Below are 27,705 nucleotides of genomic sequence, written 5' to 3'. Positions count from 1 at the left end.
TAAAAAAAAAACGGCTCAACTTACCCCACTCTCCCCTACAATGATGATAATGCACTGAAAATATGAAGGGATGTTAGAGTTCTAGTAGACTTTTTTGATGTGTGACTACAAGTGAAGGGCCTTTTTAAAGTGTGAAAAGTAAAGTGCAATTGAGAAATACACCTTTGTCCTTCTTCACCGTGATGTGTAGAGACATCAGACTCCACATTGAGACTCTTCTCTTCCCCTCTGTTTCCTCTCCATTGTCAGAGTCTAGCAGTTCAATCTTGAGAGGCACCTTTTATTTCTTTAATGGGGACACAGAGAGAGGACAGCCAGGGGGCAGGGCGATGTGAACTTAATGTGATATTAGTCCTGAAGCATCTCACATTGTTCTTAAAACAGACCATCTGTTACACACACACACAGCCAGAGGCCCCGGTCATCACAGCGCTTCAAGCAGTCAGTCAGTTAGCATAGCGCTTCAAGCAGTCAGTCAGTTAGCATAGCGCTTCAAGCAGTCAGTCAGTTAGCATAGCGCTTCAAGCAGTCAGTCAGTTAGCATAGCGCTTCAAGCAGTCAGTCAGTTAGCACAGCGCTTCAAGCAGTCAGTCAGTTAGCATAGCGCTTCAAGCAGTCAGTCAGTTAGCATAGCGCTTCAAGCAGTCAGTCAGTTAGCATAGCGCTTCAAGCAGTCAGTCAGTTAGCATAGCGCTTCAAGCAGTCAGTTAGTTAGCATAGCGCTTCAAGCAGTCAGTCAGTTAGCATAGCGCTTCAAGCAGTGAGTCAGTTAGCATAGCGCTTCAAGCAGTCAGTCAGTTAGCACAGCGCTTCAAGCAGTCAGTCAGTTAGCATAGCGCTTCAAGCAGTCAGTCAGTTAGCACAGCGCTTCAAGCAGTCAGTCAGTTAGCACAGCGCTTCAAGCAGTCAGTCAGTTAGCACAGCGCTTCAAGCAGTCAGTCAGTTAGCACAGCGCTTCAAGCAGTCAGTCAGTTAGCACAGCGCTTCAAGCAGTCAGTCAGTTAGCATAGCGCTTCAAGCAGTCAGTCAGTTAGCATAGCGCTTCAAGCGGTCAGTCAGTTAGCATAGCGCTTCAAGCGGTCAGTCAGTTAGCATAGCGCTTCAAGCAGTCAGTCAGTTAGCATAGCGCTTCAAGCAGTCAGTCAGTTAGCATAGCGCTTCAAGCAGTCAGTCACTTAGCATAAGCTTCAAGCAGTCAGTCAGTTAGCACAGCGCTTCAAGCAGTCAGTCAGTTAGCATAGCGCTTCAAGCAGTCAGTCAGTTAGCATAGCGCTTCAAGCAGTCAGTTAGTTAGCATAGCGCTTCAAGCGGTCAGTCAGTTAGCATAGCGCTTCAAGCAGTCAGTCAGTTAGCATAGCGCTTAATAATATAATAATAATAATATGTCATTTAGCAGACGCTTTTATCCAAAGCGACTTACAGTCATGTGTGCATAAATTTTTACGTATGGGTGGTCCCGGGGATCGAACCCACTACCCCGCTTCAAGCAGTCAGTCAGTTAGCATAGCGCTTCAAGCAGTCAGTCACTTAGCATAGCGCTTCAAGCAGTCAGTCAGTTAGCATGCGGTCAGTCAGTTAGCATAGCGCTTCAAGCAGTCAGTCAGTTAGCATGCGGTCAGTCAGTTAGCATAGCGCTTCAAGCAGTCAGTCAGTTAGCATAGCGCTTCAAGCAGTCAGTCAGTTAGCATAGCGCTTCAAGCAGTCAGTCACTTAGCATAGCGCTTCAAGCAGTCAGTCAGTTAGCATAGCGCTTCAAGCAGTCAGTCAGTTAGCATAGCGCTTCAAGCAGTCAGTCAGTTAGCATATCACTTCAAGAAGTCAGTGAGTTAGCATAGCGCTTCAAGCAGTCAGTCAGTTAGCATAGCACTTCAAGCAGTCAGTCAGTTAGCATAGCGCTTCAAGCAGTCAGTCAGTTAGCATATCACTTCAAGAAGTCAGTCAGTTAGCATATCGCATCACGACGTCAGTCAATCAGCTAACTGACTGACTGCTTGAAGCGCTATGCTGACAGCTAGTCAGACATACTGTACATACAGACAGACAACCAGCACCCAGTAGACAGTCAGCGAACCAGTCAGCCATATAGTCAGCTAACCAGCCAACCAGCCAGTCAGCCAGCCAGTCAGCCATATAGTCAGCTAACCAGCCAACCAGCCAGTCAGCGAACCAGTCAGCCATATAGTCAGCTAACCAGCCAACCAGCCAGTCAGCCAGCCAGTCAGCCATATAGTCAGCTAACCAGCCAACCAGCCAGTCAGCCAGCCAGTCAGCCATATAGTCAGCTAACCAGCCAACCAGCCAGTCAGCGAGCCAGCCAGCCATATAGTCAGCTAACCAGCCAACCAGCCAGTCAGCGAGCCAGTCAGCCATATAGTCAGCTAACCAGCCAACCAGCCAGTCAGCCAGCCAGTCAGCCATATAGTCAGCTAACCAGCCAACCAGCCAGTCAGCGAGCCAGCCAGCCATATAGTCAGCTAACCAGCCAACCAGCCAGTCAGCGAGCCAGCCAGCCATATAGTCAGCTAACCAGCCAACCAGCCAGTCAGCCAGCCAGCCAGCCAGCCAGCCAGCCATATAGTCAGCTAACCAGCCAACCAGCCAGTCAGCCAGCCAGCCAGCCAGCCAGCCAGCCATATAGTCAGCTAACCAGCCAACCAGCCAGTCAGCGAGCCAGTCAGCCATATAGTCAGCTAACCAGCCAACCAGCCAGTCAGCGAGCCAGTCAGCCATATAGTCAGCTAACCAGCCAACCAGCCAGTCAGCCGGCCAGCCAGCCATATAGTCAGCTAACCAGCCAACCAGCCAGTCAGCCGGCCAGCCAGCCATATAGTCAGCTAACCAGCCAACCAGCCAGTCAGCGAGCCAGTCAGCCATATAGTCAGCTAACCAGCCAACCAGCCAGTCAGCGAGCCAGTCAGCCATATAGTCAGCTAACCAGCCAACCAGCCAGTCAGCCAGCCAGTCAGCCATATAGTCAGCTAACCAGCCAACCAGCCAGTCAGCCAGCCAGCCAGCCAGCCAACCAACCATCCTCCCCTCCTCCTCCTCTTCCTCCTCCTCCTCCTCTCCTCCTCTCCTCCTCCTCCTCCTCCTCCTTTAAGTAATTGGTCATATTTGTGATCGTGATTGATCTGTTATGAATTAACTGCCAGTAGGTAAGCAATGTCCTGCTTCCTGATTGGTTAGCCTGGTGGTTTTCGCGACACCCTGAACTCCTGTTTAATGTGTGTCCCTAGGACGTGGTGTCATGGCAATGTCTCAATACCAAGATATAGTTGGGCATCTGTTACAGCAGTAACAGGAAGTTATAGTCCAGAATATTTGTACATTACTAGGTCTCTATTTCAGCTGAGAACCATCATCAATGTATTAGTGAAGTAGGTTTATTGTAATTCTCATTCATAAAGACAGACAAGACACACATTTTACAGAAGTACAGTACGCTACAAAGTAATACAAAAACTAGCTGTCATTCATCTAAATAATATAAATCCTAGATCAATCTCTCGCTGACGTCTGAGGGGTCAGTATCTCCCTTTAACCATCACATTACTAGCTTGTGTTCTCCATAGAAACAAAATAAAATTTACCCCATCTACCAATAAGTGCCCTTCTATGCGAGGCATTGGAAAAATCTCCCTGGTCTTTGTGGTTGAATCTGTGTTTGAAATGAACTGCTCGACTGAGGGACCTTTGCAGATGATTGTATGTGTTGGGGTACAGAGATGCGGTAGTCATTCAAAAATCATGTTAAACACTATCATTGCACACAGAGTGAGTCCATGCAACTGACTTAGTGATTCTTTTTAAGCAAATGTTTACTCCTGAACTTATTTAACCTTGCCGTAACAAAGGGGTTGAATAGTTATTCAGCTTTTCATTTTTTATTAATTTGTAAACATTTCTAAAAACATAATTCCACTTTGACAATATGGGGTTTTGTGTGTAGGCCAGTGACACAAAATCCTAATTTAATACATTTTTAATACAGGCTGTAACACAACAAAAATGTGGAAAAAGTCAAGGGGTTTGAAAACTTTCTGAAGGCACTGTAAGTAACTAACTAACTAACTAAACATGATGGACCGTTCTTTAGTTTGGATGATGATGTGATGATGCCATTTAATGAGGCAGATATCAAGATGTGGATGTCATGTGAACTCATGTCTCTCCTAGGGCAGCTAGTCGTCTCCTCTCCTCTGATAACCATAATAAGGATTAGACATGCATGGACTGGCCGACTGCATCACTGTAGGCCACTGTAAGCCTGTTGTAATGAGATCATTGAAATGTCCTCAGTATTATGTTGTTGTGTGAAGAGACAAATGGGGTTGTTCAGATTCATTCATTAAGCTATTACGTTACTGTTAATGTGACGTGGCAATTACAATACAACTATTCAAACACCAAAGAGTCAAGAGTTTGAAAAAGCTATTCTGTATTGTCTTAAAATTAGATTGGCTGACAGTCTAACGTTTGCTATGGTCCTCTGTAGCTCAGCTGGTAGAGCACGGCGCTTGTAATGCCAAGGTAGTGGGTTCGATCCCCGGGACCACCCATACACAAAAATGTATGCACGCACGACTGTAAGTCGCTTTGGATAAAAGCGTATGCTAAATGGCATATTATTATTATAATAGTGCTTGCTGGCTTAAGAAGTGTCTAGTGATAAAAAAAAAAAGGGTAGTCGTCAGTCCCCTAGCACTCTCCTAGGACAGAGAGATACAACCTTCTGGTTGGCTGCTGGTTGTCAAACAAGAGCTGTTAAAGCATTTCCTGCATGCTAATCCATTGACAATTTTCTATTGTTTATTTCACTCATCCTCCAATTATATTTGCATTATATTCAACACAGCCCTTACAAAAAAAGGAATTAGTTGCAAATTAAAATAGTGTGCCACAAAATGTTGCCAGAAGTTTTGCAAATGTTTGCCACTAGTGGTGAATCTGTTGCAAACCTTTGGCAATAATAATATTTATTGCCACTAGTGGCAAACAGTTCTCCTGAGGATTTTTTTCTGGCAACAATTCTCTCAAGATTATATTTGAATCTGTTGGCAAACCTGTGGCAACAATATTTATTGCCACTAGTGGCAGTTTACCAGAAACCGTTTCTGGTAAACACATGAGTTCATGACCAATAACCGTTGACAACCAACCAGGGGGAGAAGAATAATCTGTTAGAAAATGGAAACCTAGCTAGCTAGCAACCTACCGAAGTTGTCTGGTGAGTGTCTAGCTCAGTGTTGCCAAAACTCAGTCCTCTGACAGATTGAACCTGATATCAACAAAATGTGTTTCACTCTATCCCATAAAACAAGACATTGCTAACTAGGCATACATTTTAACACCATGTTTTAAGTTTATTAGGAAGCATAATTAATAAGTTAGACCAGGGTTTCCCGAACTCGGTCCTCGGGACCCCAAGGGGTGCATATTTTGGTTTTTCCCCTAGCACTACACAGCTGATACAAATGGTCAAAGCTTGTTGATTAGTTGATTATTTGAATCAGCTGTTAGGGCAAAAACCACAACGTGCACAGGAATTAGATTAAACTTTTCCCTCCAGCCATGACTGGCTGAGATAGACGTTGAGAAATGAGTTCGGATTTGTATTTGTATTGTATTTGTATTGGTCTGTAGCATGCTTCTGTCTATAACATGAGCTGCTTAAGTATGTGTGGATAATCCTGTCTACTAAGGCTTTTTTTTTTAAGTTTTCATGAAGAACTGAACAAGTTTTGCAACTCCTCTCTACATTGCTGTCCTGAAGTTAATAGCGCTATCGACAAAGCTCAGTGGAAAAAAACGTTGTGATGGACGACTTTCTGGAGGACGATTCTGCCATGCTGACTCTCTCTGACTCTGAAAATGAATCAGACGATGAGGAAATCCCTGATTTAGGTAAGAACATTTTCATTGAACCAGACATTGTAGAGTCTTCTGCACCTGGTGGAAGCAGAGAGAGATCATTGTCAAATGCGGAGGGAGTCGAAAAGAAAACACAGAAGGCTGTTGTATAAAACACCCGTCTCTACGGATTACATCTTCAAACTAAGGGCAACCATGGCATCCGTGACAGAGATGGAGAAGTGTTCATCCATGTATTCGGGTAAGATAGTCTAGCTACATTGTCAAATATTATACATTTCTAATTTAGTCAGAAAGTCGTTTTCATTGCAAGTACTGTATTTAAAAAAGGGGGGGGGGGGGGGGAGCAGCTTTAATATTGCAGATAGATTGTAACTTCCATCAATGCAATTGTCTGCATCACTTCCAATACCCCATATGTTGTTTTCCCGCAAATATATATATATATATTCCACCCAAGTTTTATACACCTGAGTCAGGAAGAAGACACAACTAGAAGACACAACTAGTAGACAACTGACTCAGTCAGGAAGAAGACACAACTAGTAGACAACTGACTCAGTCAGGAAGAAGACACAACTAGTAGACAACTGACTCAGTCAGGAAGAAGACACAACTAGTAGACAACTGACTCAGTCAGGAAGAAGACACAACTAGTAGACAACTGACTCAGTCAGGAAGAAGTCCCCAGTCTAGATTGAAGATCATAATTCGTTGATTAGTTTGAATCAGTTGTGTTGAGGCTTGGCTGGAGAAAAATATTATATATTGTGGCTCTCTAGGAACAGTTGGCCACACATTTAAAAGGTAGATTTAGTAGGCCTAAGTCTCAGTTTATGCTAGCTACATTGGTTGTTTATATAGCATTTATACAAGGCAGAAACATTGTTTCCTTGCTGAGAAATACATAGAATGTGAGAAGCAACATCATGGCAACTTTGTAACAGCTGACTCCGTTTTTTCCAAAACCAAACATTTACGTCATTTAGCAGACGCTCTTATCCAGCGCAATTAGGGTTAAGTGCCTTGCTCAAGGGAACATCGACAGATTTTTCACCTAGTCGGCTTGGGGATTAGAACCAGCGACCTTTCGGCTACCGGCACAACACTCTTACCCACTAAGCTACCTGCCTTCCGTTAGCCGCTGAGTCTACCTTTTAAGATGCCAAAATAGAATGTTTTGTAGATGTTTTGAGTAATTGTTTTCAGTATCCTAAATTTGTTCTTGTTTTGTTTTTTTTCTGATCGTTTCAGTGTATGCATTCAACAAGCTTTGGACAAAGGACTTCAACTGGGCCACTATCTTCAACGTTCACTCAAAATGGCAATAGTCCTGAACTATTTGATTTAGTTTTAGTTTTAATTATTAAAATTGTGTTAATTTTTTTTTTTTATTTCCATTGGTTGAAATGTTGCTTAGTTACCATTTGGCTCATGTAAATTCAGTAGTTTCCCCTTTAACCCTTGGCCTACAATTTTGGCGCCCCAGTGGAAATCTAATTAACATAATAATAAAAAAAATTGGTTTTTTTTGCATGGGCTTTGTCTCAATCCACCACATCCGCTGATATCACCCTTCCGCATCTGTGGTGAAAGGTGGCAGAGCTTGAGCAGTGTTTGTCAGACCGTTAGACATCACGAAAATCTGTCTTCTCACAAAAACGTCTGTAGCGTCCACTGACCACTCTGTTGAAAGATGAGACTCTCACGAACACATTGGTGTTCGGCTCTAGGACACCCACAAGCCTCACAAGACTTATCTGAAGGTCCCCAGTACCAGTTAAACAAATTAATGGAAGTATATATGGAGATAGTTCAGTGCCTAAAATAACGGGATAAATACATAAAAAAATCTCTCAGATCTATAGGACAGACAGTTCAGAACAAACTTCCTTTAGATTTTTTTTGAGGGGGACTATCTGTTGTTCCATGTAGTGAATATGTTATTCAATGTGTTTCTATTGGCTAATAGCAGTAATGCCAAATTCAATGTTTCATCCCCCCCCCAAAAAATTGACACCTTAAAGGGTCTTAAAATTCCAAATCATAAAGCTCAATAATACTTGGTATTGGACCATCTTAAATCAATTCCATATATTAGCTTAGAAGTTTAGTTTTATCTGTGAGAAGCAAGTTCATTTAAAGTTATGTGATAGTTGACAGATATTTAGGACACCTCATGAGCTGTCCTAACCAGTTAAGAGTTACCAGTGTGTTGATTATAGAAAAAGGCAGTGAGTCAGTGGTTCCTTCACTATAGACAGGCAATTGGTTTAGAGTTGAAAGAATGTTTTGATATTTCTATATGATCAACACATAAATAATCTAGACCTACTCTAGACCTCTTTGCGCTTTTGACAATGACTTCACAAGGGTTCATTCACATGATATAACGCCTAAATACTTATAACCACTAGGCTAATAAATAATCACATATTTCTCTTTCGATTATTTCAGTAACCTACATCATGTTATTTCAAGCAGAATATGACGTTGTTAAAAAGATGCCTAAATTGGTCATGCCTATAAGTGGGGGGGAAAAAAGTATTTAGTCAGCCACCAATTGTGCAAGTTCTCTCACTTAAAAAGATGAGAGAGGCCTGTAATTTTCATCATAGGTACACGTCAACTATGACAGACAAAATGAGAAAAAAAATACAGAAAATCACATTGTAGGATTTTTTATGAATTTATTTGCTAATTATGGTGGAAAATAAGTATTTGGTCAATAACAAAAGTTTCTCAATACTTTGTTATATACCCTTTGTTGGCAATGACACAGGTCAAACATTTTCTGTAAGTCTTCACAAGGTTTTCACACACTGTTGCTGGTATTTTGGCCCATTCCTCCATGCAGTTCTCCTCTAGAGCAGTGATGTTTTGGGGCTGTCGCTGGGCAACACAGACTTTCAACTCCCTCCAAAGATTTTCTATGGGGGTTGAGATCTGGAGACTGGCTAGGCCACTCCAGGACCTTGAAATGCTTCTTACGAAGCCACTCCTTCGTTGCCCGGCGGTGTGTTTGGGATCATTGTCATGCTGAAAGACCCAGCCACGTTTCATCTTCAATGCCCTTGCTGATGGAAGGAGGTTTTCACTCAAAATCTCACGATACATGGCCCCATTCATTCTTTCCTTTCTTTCCTTTATTCGTCCTGGTCCCTTTGCAGAAAAACAGCCCCAAAGCATGAGGTTTCCACCCCCATGCTTCACAGTAGGTATGGTGTTCTTTGGATGCAACTCAGCATTCTTTGTCCTCCAAACACAACGAGTTTAGTTTTTACCAAAAAGTTATATTTTGGTTTCATCTGACCATATGACATTCTCCCAATCCTCTTCTGGATCATCCAAATGCACTCTAGTAAACTCCAGACGGGCCTGGACATGTACTGGCTTAAGCAGGGGGACACGTCTGGCACTGCAGGATTTGAGTCCCTGGTGGCGTAGTGTGTTACTGATGGTAGGCTTTGTTACTTTGGTCCCAGCTCTCTGCAGGTCATTCACTAGGTCCCCCCGTGTGGTTCTGGGATTTTTGCTCACCGTTCTTGTGATCATTTTGACCCCACGGGGTGAGATCTTGCGTGGAGCCCCAGATCGAGGGAGATTATCAGTGGTCTTGTATGTCTTCCATTTCCTAATAATTGCTCCCACAGTTGATTTCTTCGAACCAAGCTGCTTACCTATTGCAGATTCAGTCTACCCAGCCTGGTGCAGGTCTACAATTTTGTTTCTGGTGTCCTTTGACAGCTCTTTGGTCTTGGCCATAGTGGAGTTTGGAGTGTGACTGTTTGAGGTTGTGGACAGGTGTCTTTTATACTGATAACAAGTTCAAACAGGTGCCATTAATACAGGTAACGAGTGGAGGACAGAGGAGCCTCTTAAAGAAGAAGTTACAGGTCTGTGAGAGCCAGAAATCTTGCTTGTTTGTAGGTGACCAAATACTTATTTTCCACCATAATTTGCAAATAAATTCATAAAAAATCCTACAATGTTATTTTCTGATTTTTTTTTTCTCAATTTGTCTGTCATAGTTGACGTGTACCTATGATGAAAATTACAGGCCTCTCTCATCTTTTTAAGTGGGAGAACTTGCACAATTGGTGGCTGACTAAATACTTTTTTCCCCCACTGTAAGTGGGCAATTGAAAGCATTTAAATGTGTTCGGTAAAAATGATAGACCTTTCAAACGTTTTATGCAACATTATTGGCAAGTAACTTGATGCCTGCTGTGCCAAATCGATTTAGAGCTGTTTAACGGGAGTGACGAGTGTGTGGATATAACGGTACTATTATCAATCACATTATTATAGTTATTCTTATTTCTTGTGTTTTATTTTCTAGCATTACATTGTTATTGATTGTTTCATTGTTGGGTTTTTTAGTTTGCAAGAAAGGCATTTCACTGTACTTGTGCATGTGACATTAAAACTTGAAACTTCAAAATATCGCAATTAGTAAAAATCTAAAAGGAGGTTATTAACATATTAGTTAATAGTTAAGAGTAGACGAAGGGATCTTGTCAGGCAACAATGATATCAAACGTTTTACCATTACAACATTTTTTGTACAGTCACATTCACCATGGCTGTCTGAAGCGTGCTGTGGAGTTCACAACTGGTGATGCCTCGTCGTGATTGATTATTCCCTATAATTCGCAAAACATGCGTCATCACCATCTTTCCTTTGTGGTACCTCAAACTGTCGTGATTACCAGCTGAGATACACTTTTATGAGTTGATTTTACTCCTGGCTCAGAGTTTGTCTTAACATCATCCTAAAACCTACTCTGAGCTGTGAGTTTTTTTTTTTTTTCTTGTCTTAAATCTGTTTTTAACAGGATTCCTAGGACCTTTTCTGAGACGCTTTGTGGATACGGGCCCTGGTCTCTCCTCCGTTCTAGCAAATATGGGCCCTGGTCTCTCCTCCGTTCTAGCAAATACGGGCCCTGGTCTCTCCTCCGTTCTAGCAAATACGGGCCCTGGTCTCTCCTCCGTTCTAGCAAATACGGGCCCTGGTCTCTCCTCCGTTCTAGCAAATACGGGCCCTGGTCTCTCCTCCGTTCTAGCAAATACGGGCCCCTGGTCTCTCCTCCGTTCTAGCAAATACGGGCCCTGGTCTCTCCTCCGTTCTAGCAACACGGCCTGGCCCGTTCTAGAAATACGGGCCCTGGTCTCTCCTCCGTTCTAGCAAATACGGGCCCTGGTCTCTCCTCCGTTCTAGCAAATACGGGCCCTGGTCTCTCCTCCGTTCTAGCAAATACGGGCCCTGGTCTCTCCTCCGTTCTAGCAAATACGGGCCCTGGTCTCTCCTCCGTTCTAGCAAGATGCACACAGTAGTACAACACTCACTGCCACTTGGCTGCCACCCCAAGAACCCAAAGGCTTTTTTAAGAGACACCCAATACATGAAAATAAGTGTGTGTGGGGAGGGGGCTGTCAAAACTATTAACTGTCAAAACTATTAACCAGTTAAATGTAACTAAATGCAATAGAAAATGTAATCTAAGTAATCCCCAAAAATAATTATGTATCACGAGGGCCATGAACAATAACCAGTGATGCTGCATATTCAAAGAAAGGTTCAAATCTCACCTTTCTGGTAAAAAAATAAGTTCTAAATTGTGTAGTCACTTTTGAGGACACAAGCTCAAGTACACAGTACAAATATGATAAATAAATGTATTCCCTATTCAACAAATGACTTATATGCTTTCTAAATATAGTATAATCAAATTATAAAAGGACTAACTATAAGATTTCACCTTCTTCATAACTTTTAAAAACATATTTTTATTATTATTTTTATTTTCTAAAGGGCTCTCTTGATCAAAACGTCTGCCCCCATCGCTGTGAACGTCTCACAGAGCTTTAGCTTTGCTTCCTGAACCTGTTAGGAACTCGCCTTTCATCTCATATTAATCTTGTCTGTCTATGACAAACATAATGTTATTTTTTTTTTTGTTTAAACCCCTAAGATCGATTTCCGTGCCCCCGCAGAAGTCTACTTAGCATAATACTAAAATCCCCATAAGAATCCGTCAGTTTAAGAGATGTTAAGCTATATTTAGAGATATCTGATATAATCGAGGGAGATTATCAGTGGTCTTGTATGTCTTCCATTTCCTAATAATTGCTCCCACAGTTGATTTCTTCAAACCAAGCTGCTAACCTATTGCAGATTCAGTCTTCCCAGCCTGGTGCAGGTCTACAATTTTGTTTCTGGTGTCCTTTGACAGCTCTTTGGTCTTGGCCATAGTGGAGTTTGGAGTGTGACTGTTTGAGGTTGTGGACAGGTGTCTTTTATACTGATAACAAGTTCAAACAGGTGCCATTAATACAGGTAACGAGTGGAGGACTGTCATGGTCGTCTATGTCGTCCAAGTATGACCAAGGCGCAACGTGTCCAAGAAACATGACTTTATTAATCAAAGTAACCAAATACAAAACAAAAGACGACTCAAATGAGTCCACGGTACAACAGACCAAACGGAACAAAAACCCACAATCCCCACAGGAAAACATTCAGATTAAACATGCCCAATCAGAGATAACGAGCCGACAGCTGACACTGTTACCTCCGATTGGGATCATAGACCAAACCTAGAAATGAAGCCAACAGAAAAGCAAACATAGAAATACACCCAAACCCAACATACCAAAATACACCCCTGGCTCAAATACTAAAGTTCCGGGAGCCAGAGTGTCACACTTCCCTAAAGGTGCGAACTCCCGAGCGCACCAGCATCCAGTCTAGGGGAGGTCTGGGTGGGCGTCTGTCCACGGTGCGGCTCTGGCCCCGTCGTGATCCCCACCCCACCACAGTCACAACCTGCTTCAGTAGCCTCCTCCCAATGACCACCCTCCAACTAACCCCACCTGACTAAGGGGCAACACCGGACTAAGGGGCAGCAACGGATTAAGGGGCAGCACGGGGATAAGAGGGACACTGGCAGGCGCAGCACCGGACTAAGGGGCAGCACCGGCTGAGGGACAGTACCTGACTAGGGGCAGCACCGACTGAGGGGCAGCTCCGGACTGGAATGGCGGATCCTGGCTGGCTGGCTCTGGCGATCCTGGCTGGCTGGCGGATCCGGGCTGGACGGCTCTGGCGGATCCTGGCTGGACGGCTCTGGCGGATCCTGGCTGACGGTTCTGGGATCCTGGCTGGACGGCTCACGGCCCGGCTGACGGATCTGGCTGCTCATGGCTGGCGACGGATCTGGCTGCTCGCTGGCCCACGGATCGGCTGCTCAGCGGCGGCACGGATCTGGCTGCTCATGGCTGGCGGAAGGCTCTGGCTGATCCCGCCTGGACGGAAGGCTCTGGCTGCTCCTGTCTGGCGAAGGCTCTGTGATCCGGTCTGACGGAAGGCTCTGGCTGCTCCTGTCTGGCGGAAGGCTCTGGCCCTGATCCTGTCTGGCGGAAGGCTCTGGCTGATCCTGTCTGGCGGAAGGCTCTGGCTGATCCTGTCTGGCGAAGCTCCTGGCGATCCTGTCTGGCGGAGAGCTCAGCGGCCCCGGTCTGGCGGACGGGCTCCGTTGGGCAGACGGACAGTTCAGGCGCCCGTTGGGCAGACGGGCAGTTCAGACGGCGTTGCGGCAGACGGACAGTTCAGGCACCCCGTTGGGCAGACGGCAGACTCTGGCCGTCTGAGGCGCACCGTAGGCCTGGTGCGTGCAGCCGGAACTGGAGGTACCGGGCTGAGGACACGCATCCAGGGCTAGTGCGGGAGAAGCAACAGGGCATGCTTGGCCCTGGGGACGCACCCGTAGGCCTGATGCGTGGTGCCGAACTGGAGGTACGGGCTGAGGACACGCATCTCAGGGCTAGTGCGGGGAGAAGCAACAGGGGCATGCTTGGCCCTGGGGACGCACCGTAGGCCTGATGCGTGGTGCCGAACTGGAGGCACCGGGCTGAGGACACGCATCTCAGGGCTAGTGCGGAAGCAGCAACAGGGCATACTGGACCCTGGGGACGCACCGTAGGCCTGATGCGTGGTGCCGAACTGGAGGTACCGGCGGCTGAGGACACGCATCTCAGGGCTAGTGCGGAAGCAGGAACAGGAGCTACAGGACTCGGGGAACACACAGGAGGCTTAGTGCGTGGTGTAGGCACTGGTGGTACTGGACTGGAGACAGGAGGTGGTGCCGGAAATACCGGACCGTGCAGGCGTACTGGCTCGCCGAGCACTGAGCCTGACCAACCTTACCTGGAATTGTATGCTCCCTGGTCGCCTGACCAGTACAGGAGTGGGAACTAACCCGCACCGGGCTATGAGGCGAACCGGGGACACCATGTAAGGCTGGTGCCATGGAGCCGGCCCGAGGAGACGCACTGGTGACCGGATGCGTGGGGCCGGCCTCATGACATCTGGCTCAATGCTCAGTCTAGCCCCGGCCGATACGTGAGCCGGAATGTACCGAACCGAGCAGCCTCATGCACAGGAGACACCATGCGCTCTACTGCGTAACACGGTGTCTGCCCGTCACTCTCGCTCTCCACGGTCAGTCCAGGAGTAGGCGCAGGTCTCCTACCTGACTTCGCCACACTCCCTTCTAGCCCCCCAAGAAATTTTGGGTAGTACTCGGGCTTCCAGCCTTGCCTCCGTGCTGCCTCCTCATATCGCCGCCTCTCGGCTTTAGCTGCCTCCCGCTCTTCACGAGGACGGGCGAGTATTCTCCCGGTTGATCCCAAGGCCCCTCACCATCCAGAATCTCCTCCCATGTCCATGAATCCTTTATGGAGTCCATAACCTGTGTAGGTAGGTCCTGTTGCCGCTTGACACGCTGCTTGGTCTTTTGTGGTGGGTTTTTCTGTCATGGTCGTCCTATGTCATCCGAAGTATGACCAAGGCGCAACGTGTCCAAGAAACATGACTTTATTAATCAAAGTAACCAAATACAAAACAAAAAGACGACTAAATAAGTCCACGGTACAACAGACCGAAAACGGAACAAAACCCACAATCCCCACAGGGAAAAACATTCAGATTAAATATGGCTCCCAATCAGAGATGAACGAGCCGACAGCTGACACTCGTCACTCCCGATTGGGAGTCATAGACCAAACCTAGAAATGAAGCCAACAGAAAAGCAAACATAGAAATACACCCAAACCAACATACCAAAAATACACCCTGGCTCAAATACTAAAGTTCCGGAGCCAGAGTGTCACAGACCCCCCCTAAAGGTGCGGAACTCCGGGCGCACCAGCATCCAGTCTAGGGAGGGTCTGGGTGGGCGTCTGTCCACGGTGGCTTCTGGCCCCGGTCGTGATCCCCACCCCACCACAGTCACAACCTGCTTCAGTAGCCTCCTCCCAATGACCACCCTCCAACTAACCCCACCTGGACCAAGGGGCAACACCGACTAAGGGGCAGCAACGGACCAAGGGCAGCACCGGGATAAGGGCAGCACCGGGCTGGGAGCACCGGACTAAGGGGGCAGCACCGGGCTAAGGGACAGTACCTGACCAAGGGGGCAGCACCGGACTGAGGGGCAGCTCCGGGACTGAATGGCGGATCCTGGCTGGCTGGCTCTGGCGGATCCTGGCTGGCTGGCGGATCCGGGCTGGACGGCTCTGGGATCTGGCTGGACGGCTCTGGCGGATCCTGGCTGACGGCTCTGGCGGATCCTGGCTGGACGGCTCATGGCTGGCTGACGGATCTGGCTGCTCATGGCTGGCTGGACGGATCTGGCTGCTCGCGGCTGGCTGACGGATCCTGGCTGCTCTGGCTGGCTGACGGATCTGGCTGCTCATGGCGCGGAAGGCTCTGGCGTGATCCCGCAGCTGGCGGAAGGCTCTGGCTGCTCCTGTCTGGCGAAGGCTCTGGCTGATCCGGTCCGACGGAAGGCTCTGGCTGCTCCTGTCTGGCGGAAGGCTCCTGGCTGATCCTTCGCGGAAGGCTCTGGCTGATCCTGTCTGGCGAAGGCTCTGGCTGATCCTGTCTGGCGGACTAAAGTTCCGGAGCCAGAGTGTCACAAGGACAGAGGAGCCTCTTAAAGAAGAAGTTACAGGTCTGTGAGAGCCAGAAATCTTGCTTGTTTGTAGGTGACCAAATACTTATTTTCCACCATCATTTGCAAATAAATTCATTAAAAATCCTACAATGTGATTTTCTGGAGAAAAAAATTCTCAATTTGTCTGTTTTTTTTTTTTTGTCATTTAGCAGACGCTCTTATCCATAGCGACTTACAGTTAGTGAGTGCATACATTATTTATTTTTTTATACTGGCCATCCATGGGAATTGAACCCACAACCCTGGCGTTGCAAACGCCATGCTCTACCAACTGAGCTACATCCCTGCCAGCCATTCCCTCCCCTACCCTGGACGACTTGTGCGCCGCCCCATGAGTCATTTACGACAGAGCCTGGATTCGAACCAGGATCTCTAGTGGCACAGCTAGCACTGCGATGCAGTGCCTTAGACCACTGCGCCACTCGGGAGACCTGTCATAGTTGACGTGTACCTATGATGAAAATGACAGGCCTCTCTCATCTTTTTAAGTGGGAGAACTTGCACAATTGGTGGCTGTCTAAATACTTTTTTTCCACACTGTATAGCCTTATATAAAATAGCTAGATAGCTAGCTTTCCTTGCTTGTTGGTTAGCTACCTAGCCAAAGTTAGCTCTCATCTGACTGGTATAACGTTATATTAACTAGCTAGCTACCTAGCTAATCAAAACAAATCCACATTAATTGGCAAGATACCTTTATTTGCCTGTTCGTTAGCTAGCTAGCTTTCAGCTGACTGGTGTTAGCTAGCTACAGAGGCCAGCAGGTGGACTTTGTACAAGCAAGCTAACTTTAGCAATGTAACGTTAGCTAGTAGCGCTGACCTCATTTAGTCGACTGGTCGATTGTTTGGTCGATAGGCTGTTGGTCGACAGAGAATTTCTTAGTTGAGCACTTGCAAAAAGTATCAATACAATTATGGCACGTCTTGATTGACGCCTGTCTCAGTGGATTAATCCATTGCGGATATTGCGGACCAGTATCCCCATTAGTACATTTACTGTTAATTACCATAATTAAGGTACATTTGTTTGGTTACCGTTATTTCTGTTAATGCATTCACTATATTATTATTACAGTCTTTTACAGTTCTCAAATGACTGCCTCGCCTGGTTCACCAACTACTTCTCAGATAGAGTTTAGTGTGTCAAATCGGAGGGCCTGTTGTCTGGACCTATGGCAGTCTCTATGGGGGTGCCACAGGGTTCAATTCTTGGGCCGACACTTTTCTCCGTGTATATCAATGATGTCGCTCTTGCTGCTGGTGACTCTCAGATCCACCTCTACGCAGACGACACCATTTTGTATACATCTGGCCCTTCATTGGACACTGTGTTAACAAACCTCCAAACGAGCTTCAATGCCATACAACAATCCTTCAGTAGCCTCCAACTGCTCTTAAACACTAGTAAAACTAAATGCATGCTTTTCAATCGAACGCTGCTGGCACCCGCCACCCGACTAGAATCACCACTCTCGACGGGTCTGACCTACAGTATGTGGACAACTACAAATACCTAGGTGTCTGGTTAGACTGTAAACTCAACTTCCAGACTCACATAAAGAATCTCCAATCCAAAGTTAAATCTAGAATCGGCTTCCCTATTTCGCAACAAAGCCTCCCTTCACTCATGCTGCCAAACATGCCCTCGTAAACTGACTATCCTACCGATCCTTGACTTCGGCGATGTCATTTACAAAATAGCCTCCAACACTCTACTCAGCAAATTGGATGTAGTCTATCACAGTGCCATCCGTTTTGTCTCCAAAGCCCCATACACTACCCACCACTGTGACCTGTACGCTCTTGTTGGCTGGTCCTCACTACATGTTCAATCGTCAAACCCACTGGCTCCAGGCCATCTATAAATCACTGCTAGGCAAATCCCCGCCTTATCTTAGCTCATTGGTCACCATAGCAGCACCCACCCCGTAGTCTGCGCTCCAGCAGGTATATCTCACTGGTCATTCCCAAAGCCAACACCTCCTTTGGCCGCCATTCCTTCCAGTTCTCTGCTGCCAATGACTGGAACGAATTGCAAAAATCTCTGAAGCTGGAGACTCTTATCTCCCTCAATAACTTTAAGCATCAGTTGTCAGAGCACCTTACCGATCACTGCACCTGTACACAGCCCATCTGAAATTAGCCCACCCAACTACCTCATCCCTATATTGTTATTTATTTTGCTCTTTTGCACCCCAGTATCTCTATTTGCACATAATCTCTTGCACATCTAGCATTCCAGTGTTAATACTATTGTAATTATTTTGCACTATAGCCTATTTATTGCCTTACCTCCATAACTTGCTACATTTGCACACACTGTATATATATTTTCTGTTGTATTTTTGACTTTATGTTTTTTGCCCCATATGTAACTCTGTGTTGTTTTTATTGCACTGCTTTGCTTTATCTTGGCCAGGTCGCAGTTGTAAATGAGAACCTGTTCTCAACTGGCTTACCTGGTTAAATAAAGGTGAAATAAAAAAAATTAAAAAATAAACAGTTCTCACTGTCGGAGTGGACACATTATTTTCTTGCAGAGCGCACAACCTAGGCTACACTTGTGAGAAACAAGATTTGGTTAATTTAATTCCATTTACGAGTTGTCAATTTATTCATTGTGTTTTGTTTGGAGCGCTCCTGTCAATGTTGAGTAAGGACGCACACCTGATTACACACAGAAGTAGGCTACCTGGCCTGAGCGCAAATGTAGGCTTATAAATGTGCCCATTTTGGGATCTGATAGTATTTCTGATTGTCTTAACTCACCACCACTAATGAGCTTCTCAAAGTAATTGTTTCTTCACCTCAAACAGCAAGTAAACAAAGTCTGTTTTTACATCCATTAAGAATGACAATAGTTCCTCAATGTAGCCTATTTGAAAAATCTCATGCTCTGATCTGGTAGAAACGTCAGAAAATAGGCCTACCTGATTACTTCTTATCCCTTGCACAAATAGCCTTCAGCTGTGTCTGTATGGAGCTCACTGGCACCGGAAAACTCTGAGGGTCCAGAATATTTTATACAATGTTGCAAGTTTGTTAGCACAAGCTTCGGGCTGGACCAAGTTGATAGTTGTTGATACAATGTTTTTAAGTTCATTGCAGACAGGCCATGCATAGCCAATGTGATTTATTTTAATCAGGATATTTTCTACCTGCAGGCTGCATTGTTTTTATTTGTTGGCTTTATGTAGGCTATTTTTACATAGTTGGCAATGGCAATATAACTTACTTTTAGATTTGTATCATTTTCATTTAGATATAATTTGTATGATTTTGAGAAACGAAGACTTTATCATAAAATAAAATAAACTGTTCCACAAAAATGTGCATATGAAAATCATAACTGGCACGCAGATCGGTAGAAATGTTAAGATAAATTCACACTCCAAATGGAAAAGGTGGCCGACAGCTTCAGGTGCATAAAGGCAGAATCTGTGAAGGCCATAAGCAGCGGGAGGTTTGGGAACAGGTTTTTTTCTTCTGGTTTTCTCTAGATCCCTCTTTAGTAATTTGTCTGTCTTAATTTGTGTGTCTCAATTATTTAACCACAGTTTAAAGCATCAGACAAGCTCAGTAGTATATATGGAAAAGTTCAAGTTTTTAAAATTTCGACCAGTTGGTTGAAAGAACAGACGACTCTTGGTCGACCAAGATTATTTTTTGTCAGGAACAGCCCTATTAGCTAGTTAGCTACCTAGCTAATCAAAATATCTGCTTGCATTTATTGATTGATTAACCTCAGCTTGAATACCACCATATAGCTATCTATATACAGTAAACTACAGTGCCTTGCAAAAGTATTCATCCCCCTTGGCATTTTTCCTATTTTGTTGCATTACAACCTGTAATTTAAATGGATTTTATTTGGATTTCATGCAATGGACATACACAAAATAGTCAAAATTGGTGAAGTTAAATGAAAAAAATTACTTGTTTCAAATCATTCAAAAAAATAAATAACAGAAAAATGGTGCGTGCATATGTATTCACCCCCGTTGCTATGAAGACCCTAAATAAGATCTGGTGCAACCAATTACCTCATAAGTCACATAATTAGTTAAATAAAGTCCACCTGTGTGCAATCTAAGTGTCACATGATCTCAGTATATATACACCTGTTCTGAAAGGCCCCAGAGTCCGCAACACCACTAAGCAAGGGGCACCACCAAGCAAGCGGCACCATGAAGATCAAGGAGCTCTCCAAACAGGTCAGGGACAAAGTTGTGGAGAAGTACAGATCAGGGTTGGGTTTAAAAAAATATATGTTATTAAAAAATGGAAAGAATATGGCACCACAACAAACCTGCCAAGAGAGGACCGCCCACCAAAACTCCAGGCCAGGCAAGGAGGGCATTAATCAGAGAGGCAACAAAGAGACCAAAGATAACCCTGAAGGAGCTGCAAAGCTCCACAGCGAAGATTGGAGTATCTGTCCATAGGACCACTTTAGCGTTACTCACAGAGCTGGGCTTTATGGAAGAGTGGCCAGAAAAAAGCCATTGCTTAAAGAAAAAAATAAGCAAACACGTTTGGTGTTTGCCAAAAGCCATGTGGGAGACTCCCCAAACATATGGAAGAAGGTACTCTGGTCAGATGAGACTACAATTTAGCTTTTTGGCCATCAAGGAGAAAGCTATGTCTGGCGCAAACCCAACACCTCTCATCACCCCAAGAACACCATCCCCACAGTGAAGCATGGAGGTGGCAGCATCATGCTGTGGGGATGTTTTTCATCGGCAGGGACTGGGAAACTGGTCAGAATTGAAGGAATGATGGATGGCGCTAAAAACAGGGAAATTCTTGAGGGAAACCTGTTTCAGTCTTCCAGAGATTTGAGACTGGGACGGAGGTTCACCTTCCAGCAGGACAATGACCCTAAACACACTGCTAAAGCAACACTTGAGTGGTTTAAGTCTCCCGAGTGGCGCAGTGGTTTAAGGCACTGCATCGCAGTGCTAGCTGTGCAACTAGAGATCCTGGTTCGTATCCAGGCTCTGTCGTAGCTGGCCGTGACCGGGAGACCCACGGGGCGGCGCACAATTGGCCCAGGGTAGGGGAGGGAATGGCCGGCAGGGATGTAGCTCAGTTGGTAGAGCATGACGTTTGCAACGCCAGGGTTGTGGGTTTGATTCCCACGGGGGGCCAGTATGAAAAATATATAATGTATGCACTCACTAACTGTAAGTCGCTCTGGATAAGAGTGTCTGCTAAATGACTAAAATGTAATGTAAATGTAAATGTTTAAGGGGAAACATTTAAATGTCTTGGAATGGCCTAGTCAACGCCCAGATCTCAATCCAATTGAGAATCTGTGGTATGACTTAAAGATTGCTGTACACCAGCAGAACCCATCCAACTTGAAGGAGCTGGAGCAGTTTTGCTTTGAAGAATGGGCAAAACTCCCAGTGGCTAGATGTGCCAAGCTTATAGAGACATACCAAAAGAGACTTGCAGCTGTAATTGCTGCAAAAGGTGACTCTACAAAGTATTGACTTTGGGGGGGGGTGAATAGTTATGCACGCTCAAGTTTTCAATTTTTTTTGTCTTATTTCTTGTTTGTTTCACAATAAAAAGTATTTTGCATCTTCAAAGTGGTAGGCATGTTGTGTAAATCAAATGATACAAACCCCCCAAAAAATCAATTTTAATTCCAGGTTGTAAGGCAACAAAATAAGAAAAATGCCAAGGAGGGTGAATACTTTCGCAAGCCACTGTAGGTTTGTTTCATACATTTCTTATGACTGGCAGCACGGTGCAAGCTGCTGTGTTGTTGCCGAGCAACCAACCTGGTGTTATAAAACTCTGAGCTTTGGCTAAAAAAAAGATGTTAGCATTGTCAGAAATAATAAAAAACGGTTGCACCTACAAATTTTGTCACTCCTGCAATTTGTACGTCCAATGGCCACTTTATGGACGTTATCGTTGTAGTGTCGTTTTAATCCGTATGTGGTTCTCAGTAATGGTTGGACGGCTCATGACGAGAGGCGGGGAGTGGGCTGTGTACCTCCAATCAAGTTGATTTGTGATGATTTGTGAATTGTCATTGAGATTGGTGTCACATTGGCTTAGATGTGATGGTAGGGAGATTTGAATTAAACACTGAGCTTCAATCAATGCATCTATAATGTACAGTTGAGCTCTACAGGAGGTCCTATCTCAGGTTGCCTAGAGTAAGATTCAGGGGAGATTCAATCTAATGCAAAATACCTCAGAAAGGGGCCACATTTGGGGACTTTTTAGGGTAAATGTCAAGATATTCAACTGTCACAGATCTGACATCGACTCCCAGAATCATCTCCTTATACATTATGTATAAATATGTATATATTTTTTTAACCTAAAAGACAAATCCAGTTTGAATAAAAATTCCCCTTGATCCCCATCTCACTTTTTGACATAGATGTTGTTACTTGTGTACCCAGATCTTGCTAGAGTGTAACATCACGACTTATCGACCTCTGTCTCTGTAAGTACGGGACTACGGGCAGAAATACATTTGATCTATCCCGAGGTGACTGCTCTCCTATGTGCAGAAGCCTAGATACGAGACGAGTGGAGCTCCTGCCTCCTAAGAGCCAAGACCGTGTTTCATTTCCTGTGGTAAACAAGTCACGACATCAAAAGCAGATACAATCTGACATAGGGTTTGCGTCCCAAATGGCACCCCTTATTCCCTATTTAGTGCACTACTTAAGGATCTGGTCAAACGTAGTGCACTACATAGGGAATAGGGTGCCATTTGGGACCCAACCATCATCTGCCTGCACCTGTCATATACCCTCTGATGAAGAGATGTGAGTAGAGAAATCGAAGTATAATTTCAAATGACTTGCAAATGACGTTATATAACCCATCCAACAGCAACTCGGATGCACAAAGTAAATGTCCCTGAGATGGAAGTCAGAAAGCAGAATGAGGAATAAACAAGAGCAAAGAAAAGTTTTTTCTTGGATAAAAGTAGCCTCAGGACAATGTGTTGCCAGCCATCCAGATTGGGTCACTGGGGTGGGTTGGTGTAGCGCTGGACTGAGCCTGGAACTGGGTCACTGGGGTGGGTTGGTGTAGCGCTGGACTGAGCCTGGATTCAATTGGAGTGTTCAGTGCTCACAACATGCAAACTCAAGTGGTTTCAGACTACATTAGTAACAACAATATTTCAATTACAGTGTCTTTTTCAACTAAATTAAGTTGAATTTTTGCGGGGTGATGTTATTCCTTTTCATTTTCTTAGATTTACACCGGACGATCTTGATCTCAAATAAGAATTCAGCTGAATTGAAGAAGCAAATATCCAGAGAGTGGAATTGACTTACAGAACAGTAGTAGTAGGCCCATGGGGAGTTCTAGTTAGTAGCATTGAGCAGTCTCAACCTGAATCTAGTCCCCTGGGGAGTTCTTGTCAGAACCATGGAGCAGTCTCAACCTGAATCTAGTCCCCTGGGGAGTTCTTGTCAGAACCATGGAGCAGTCTCAACCTGAATCTAGTCCCCTGGGGAGTTCTTGTCAGAACCATGGAGCAGTCTCAACCTGAATCTAGTCCCCTGGGGAGTTCTTGTCAGAACCATGGAGCAGTCTCAACCTGAATCTAGTCCCCTGGGGAGTTCTTGTCAGAACCATGGGGCAGTCGCAACCTGAATCTAGTCCCCTGGGGAGTTCAGGCCTAGTCAGAACCATGGAGAAGTCTCAACCTGAATCTAGTCCCCTGGGGAGTTCTTGTCAGAACCATGGGGCAGTCTCAACCTGAATCTAGTCCCCTGGGGAGTTCTTGTCAGAACCATGGGGCAGTCTCAACCTGAATCTAGTCCCCTGGGGAGTTCTTGTCAGAACCATGGAGCAGTCTCAACTTGAATCTAGTCCCCTGGGGAGTTCTTGTCAGAACCATGGAGCAGTCTCAACCTGAATCTAGTCCCCTGGGGAGTTCTTGTCAGAACCATGGAGCAGTCTCAACCTGAATCTAGTCCCCTGGGGAGTTCTTGTCAGAACCATGGAGCAGTCTCAACCTGAATCTAGTCCCCTGGGGAGTTCTTGTCAGAACCATGGAGCAGTCTCAACCTGAATATTGTCCCCTGGGGAGTTCTTGTCAGAACCATGGGGCAGTCGCAACCTGAATCTAGTCCCCTGGGGAGTTCAGGCCTAGTCAGAACCATGGAGCAGTCTCAACCTGAATCTAGTCCCCTGGGGAGTTCAGGCCTAGTCAGAACCATGGGGCAGTCTCAACCTGAATCTAGTCCCCTGGGGAGTTCTTGTCAGAACCATGGGGCAGTCTCAACCTGAATCCAGTCCCCTGGGGAGTTCAGGCCTAGTCAGAACCATGGAGAAGTCTCAACCTGAATCTAGTCCACTGGGGAGTTCAGGCCTAGTCAGAACCATGGGGCAGTCTCAACCTGAATCTAGTCCCCTGGGGAGTTCTTGTCAGAACCATGGGGCAGTCTCAACCTGAATCCAGTCCCCTGGGGAGTTCAGGCCTAGTCAGAACCATGGAGAAGTCTCAACCTGAATCTAGTCCCCTGGGGGAGTTCAGGCCTAGTCAGAACCATGGGGCAGTCTCAACCTGAATCTAGTCCCCCTGGGGAGTTCAGGCCTAGTCAGAACCATGGAGAAGTCTCAACCTGAATCTAGTCCCCTGGGGAGTTCAAGCCTAGTCAGAACCATGGGGCAGTCTCAACCTGAATCTAGTCCCCTGGGGCGTTCTTGTCAGAACCATGGAGCAGTCTCAACCTGAATCTAGTCCCCTGGGGAGTTCTTGTCAGAACCATGGAGCAGTCTCAACTTGAATCTAGTCCCCTGGGGAGTTCTTGTCAGAACCATGGAGCAGTCTCAACCTGAATCTAGTCCCCTGGGGAGTTCTTGTCAGAACCATGGAGCAGTCTCAACCTGAATCTAGTCCCCTGGGGAGTTCTTGTCAGAACCATGGAGCAGTCTCAACCTGAATCTAGTCCCCTGGGGAGTTCTTGTCAGAACCATGGAGCAGTCTCAACCTGAATATTGTCCCCTGGGGAGTTCTTGTCAGAACCATGGGGCAGTCGCAACCTGAATCTAGTCCCTGGGGAGTTCAGGCCTAGTCAGAACCATGGGGCAGTCTCAACCTGAATCTAGTCCCCTGGGGAGTTCAGGCCTAGTCAGAACCATGGGGCAGTCTCAACCTGAATCTAGTCCCCTGGGGAGTTCTTGTCAGAACCATGGGGCAGTCTCAACCTGAATCCAGTCCCCTGGGGAGTTCAGGGCTAGTCAGAACCATGGAGAAGTCTCAACCTGAATCTAGTCCCCTGGGGAGTTCAGGCCTAGTCAGAACCATGGGGCAGTCTCAACCTGAATCTAGTCCCCTGGGGAGTTCTTGTCAGAACCATGGGGCAGTCTCAACCTGAATCCAGTCCCCTGGGGAGTTCAGGCCTAGTCAGAACCATGGAGAAGTCTCAACCTGAATCTAGTCCCCTGGGGAGTTCAGGCCTAGTCAGAACCATGGGGCAGTCTCAACCTGAATCTAGTCCCCTGGGGAGTTCAGGCCTAGTCAGAACCATGGAGAAGTCTCAACCTGAATCTAGTCCCCTGGGGAGTTCAAGCCTAGTCAGAACCATGGGGCAGTCTCAACCTGAATCTAGTCCCCTGGGGAGTTCAGGCCTAGTCAGAACCATGGAGCAGTCTCAACCTGAATCTAGTCCCCTGGGGAGTTCAGGCCTAGTTAGAACCATGGAGAAGTCTCAACCTGAATCTAGTCCCCTGGGGAGTTCAGGCCTAGTCAGAACCATGGAGAAGTCTCAACCTGAATCTAGTCCCCTGGGGAGTTCAGGCCTAGTCAGAACCATGGAGAAGTCTCAACCTGAATCTAATCCCCTGGGGAGTTCAGGCCTAGTCAGAACCATGGGGCAGTCTCAACCTGAATCTAGTCCCCTGGGGAGTTCAGGCCTAGTCAGAACCATGGAGCAGTCTCAACCTGAATCTAGTCCCCTGGGGAGATCAGGCCTAGTCAGAACCATGGAGCAGTCTCAACCTGAATCTAGTCCCCTGGGGAGTTCAGGCCTAGTCAGAACATGGAGAAGTCTCAACCTGAATCTAGTCCCCTGGGGAGTTCAGGCCTAGTCAGAACCATGGAGAAGTCTCAACCTGAATCTAGTCCCCTGGGGAGTTCAGGCCTAGTCAGAACCATGGAGAAGTCTCAACCTGAATCTAGTCCCCTGGGGAGTTCAGGCCTAGTCAGAACCATGGAGAAGTCTCAACCTGAATCTAGTCCCCTGGGAAGTTCAGGCCTAGTCAGAACCATGGAGCAGTCTCAACCTGAATCTAGTCCCCTGGGGAGTTCAGGCCTAGTCAGAACCATGGAGAAGTCTCAACCTGAATCTAGTCCCCTGGGGAGTTCAGGCCTAGTCAGAACCATGGAGCAGTCTCAACCTGAATCTAGTCCCCTGGGAAGTTCAGGCCTAGTCAGAACCATGGAGAAGTCTCAACCTGAATCTAGTCCCCTGGGGAGTTCAGGCCTAGTCAGAACCATGGAGAAGTCTCAACCTGAATCTAGTCCCCCTGGGGAGTTCAGGCCTAGTCAGAAACATGGAGAAGTCTCAACCTGAATCTAGTCCCCTGGGAAGTTCAGGCCTAGTCAGAACCATGGAGAAGTCTCAACCTGAATCTAGTCCCCTGGGGAGTTCAGGCCTAGTCAGAACCATGGAGAAGTCTCAACCTGAATCTAGTCCCCTGGGGAGTTCAGGCCTAGTCAGAACCATGGAGCAGTCTCAACCTGAATCTAGTCCCCTGGGAAGTTCAGGCCTAGTCAGAACCATGGAGAAGTCTCAACCTGAATCTAGTCCCCTGGGGAGTTCAGGCCTAGTCAGAACCATGGAGAAGTCTCAACCTGAATCTAGTCCCCTGGGGAGTTCTTGTCAGAACCATGGAGCAGTCTCAACCTGAATATTGTCCCCTGGGGAGTTCTTGTCAGAACCATGGGGCAGTCGCAACCTGAATCTAGTCCCCTGGGGAGTTCAGGCCTAGTCAGAACCATGGGGCAGTCTCAACCTGAATCTAGTCCCCTGGGGAGTTCAGGCCTAGTCAGAACCATGGGGCAGTCTCAACCTGAATCTAGTCCCCTGGGGAGTTCTTGTCAGAACCATGGGGCAGTCTCAACCTGAATCCAGTCCCCTGGGGAGTTCAGGCCTAGTCAGAACCATGGAGAAGTCTCAACCTGAATCTAGTCCCCTGGGGAGTTCAGGCCTAGTCAGAACCATGGGGCAGTCTCAACCTGAATCTAGTCCCCTGGGGAGTTCTTGTCAGAACCATGGGGCAGTCTCAACCTGAATCCAGTCCCCTGGGGAGTTCAGGCCTAGTCAGAACCATGGAGAAGTCTCAACCTGAATCTAGTCCCCTGGGGAGTTCAGGCCTAGTCAGAACCATGGGGCAGTCTCAACCTGAATCTAGTCCCCTGGGGAGTTCAGGCCTAGTCAGAACCATGGAGAAGTCTCAACCTGAATCTAGTCCCCTGGGGAGTTCAAGCCTAGTCAGAACCATGGGGCAGTCTCAACCTGAATCTAGTCCCCTGGGGCGTTCTTGTCAGAACCATGGAGCAGTCTCAACCTGAATCTAGTCCCCTGGGGAGTTCTTGTCAGAACCATGGAGCAGTCTCAACTTGAATCTAGTCCCCTGGGGAGTTCTTGTCAGAACCATGGAGCAGTCTCAACCTGAATCTAGTCCCCTGGGGAGTTCTTGTCAGAACCATGGAGCAGTCTCAACCTGAATCTAGTCCCCTGGGGAGTTCTTGTCAGAACCATGGAGCAGTCTCAACCTGAATCTAGTCCCCTGGGGAGTTCTTGTCAGAACCATGG

Source organism: Coregonus clupeaformis, chromosome 9 (assembly GCF_020615455.1).
Source record: "Coregonus clupeaformis isolate EN_2021a chromosome 9, ASM2061545v1, whole genome shotgun sequence".
NCBI classification, from domain to species: domain Eukaryota; kingdom Metazoa; phylum Chordata; class Actinopteri; order Salmoniformes; family Salmonidae; genus Coregonus; species Coregonus clupeaformis.
The sequence above is the reverse complement of the archived record's forward strand: the minus strand, read 5'-3'. Positions refer to the sequence as shown.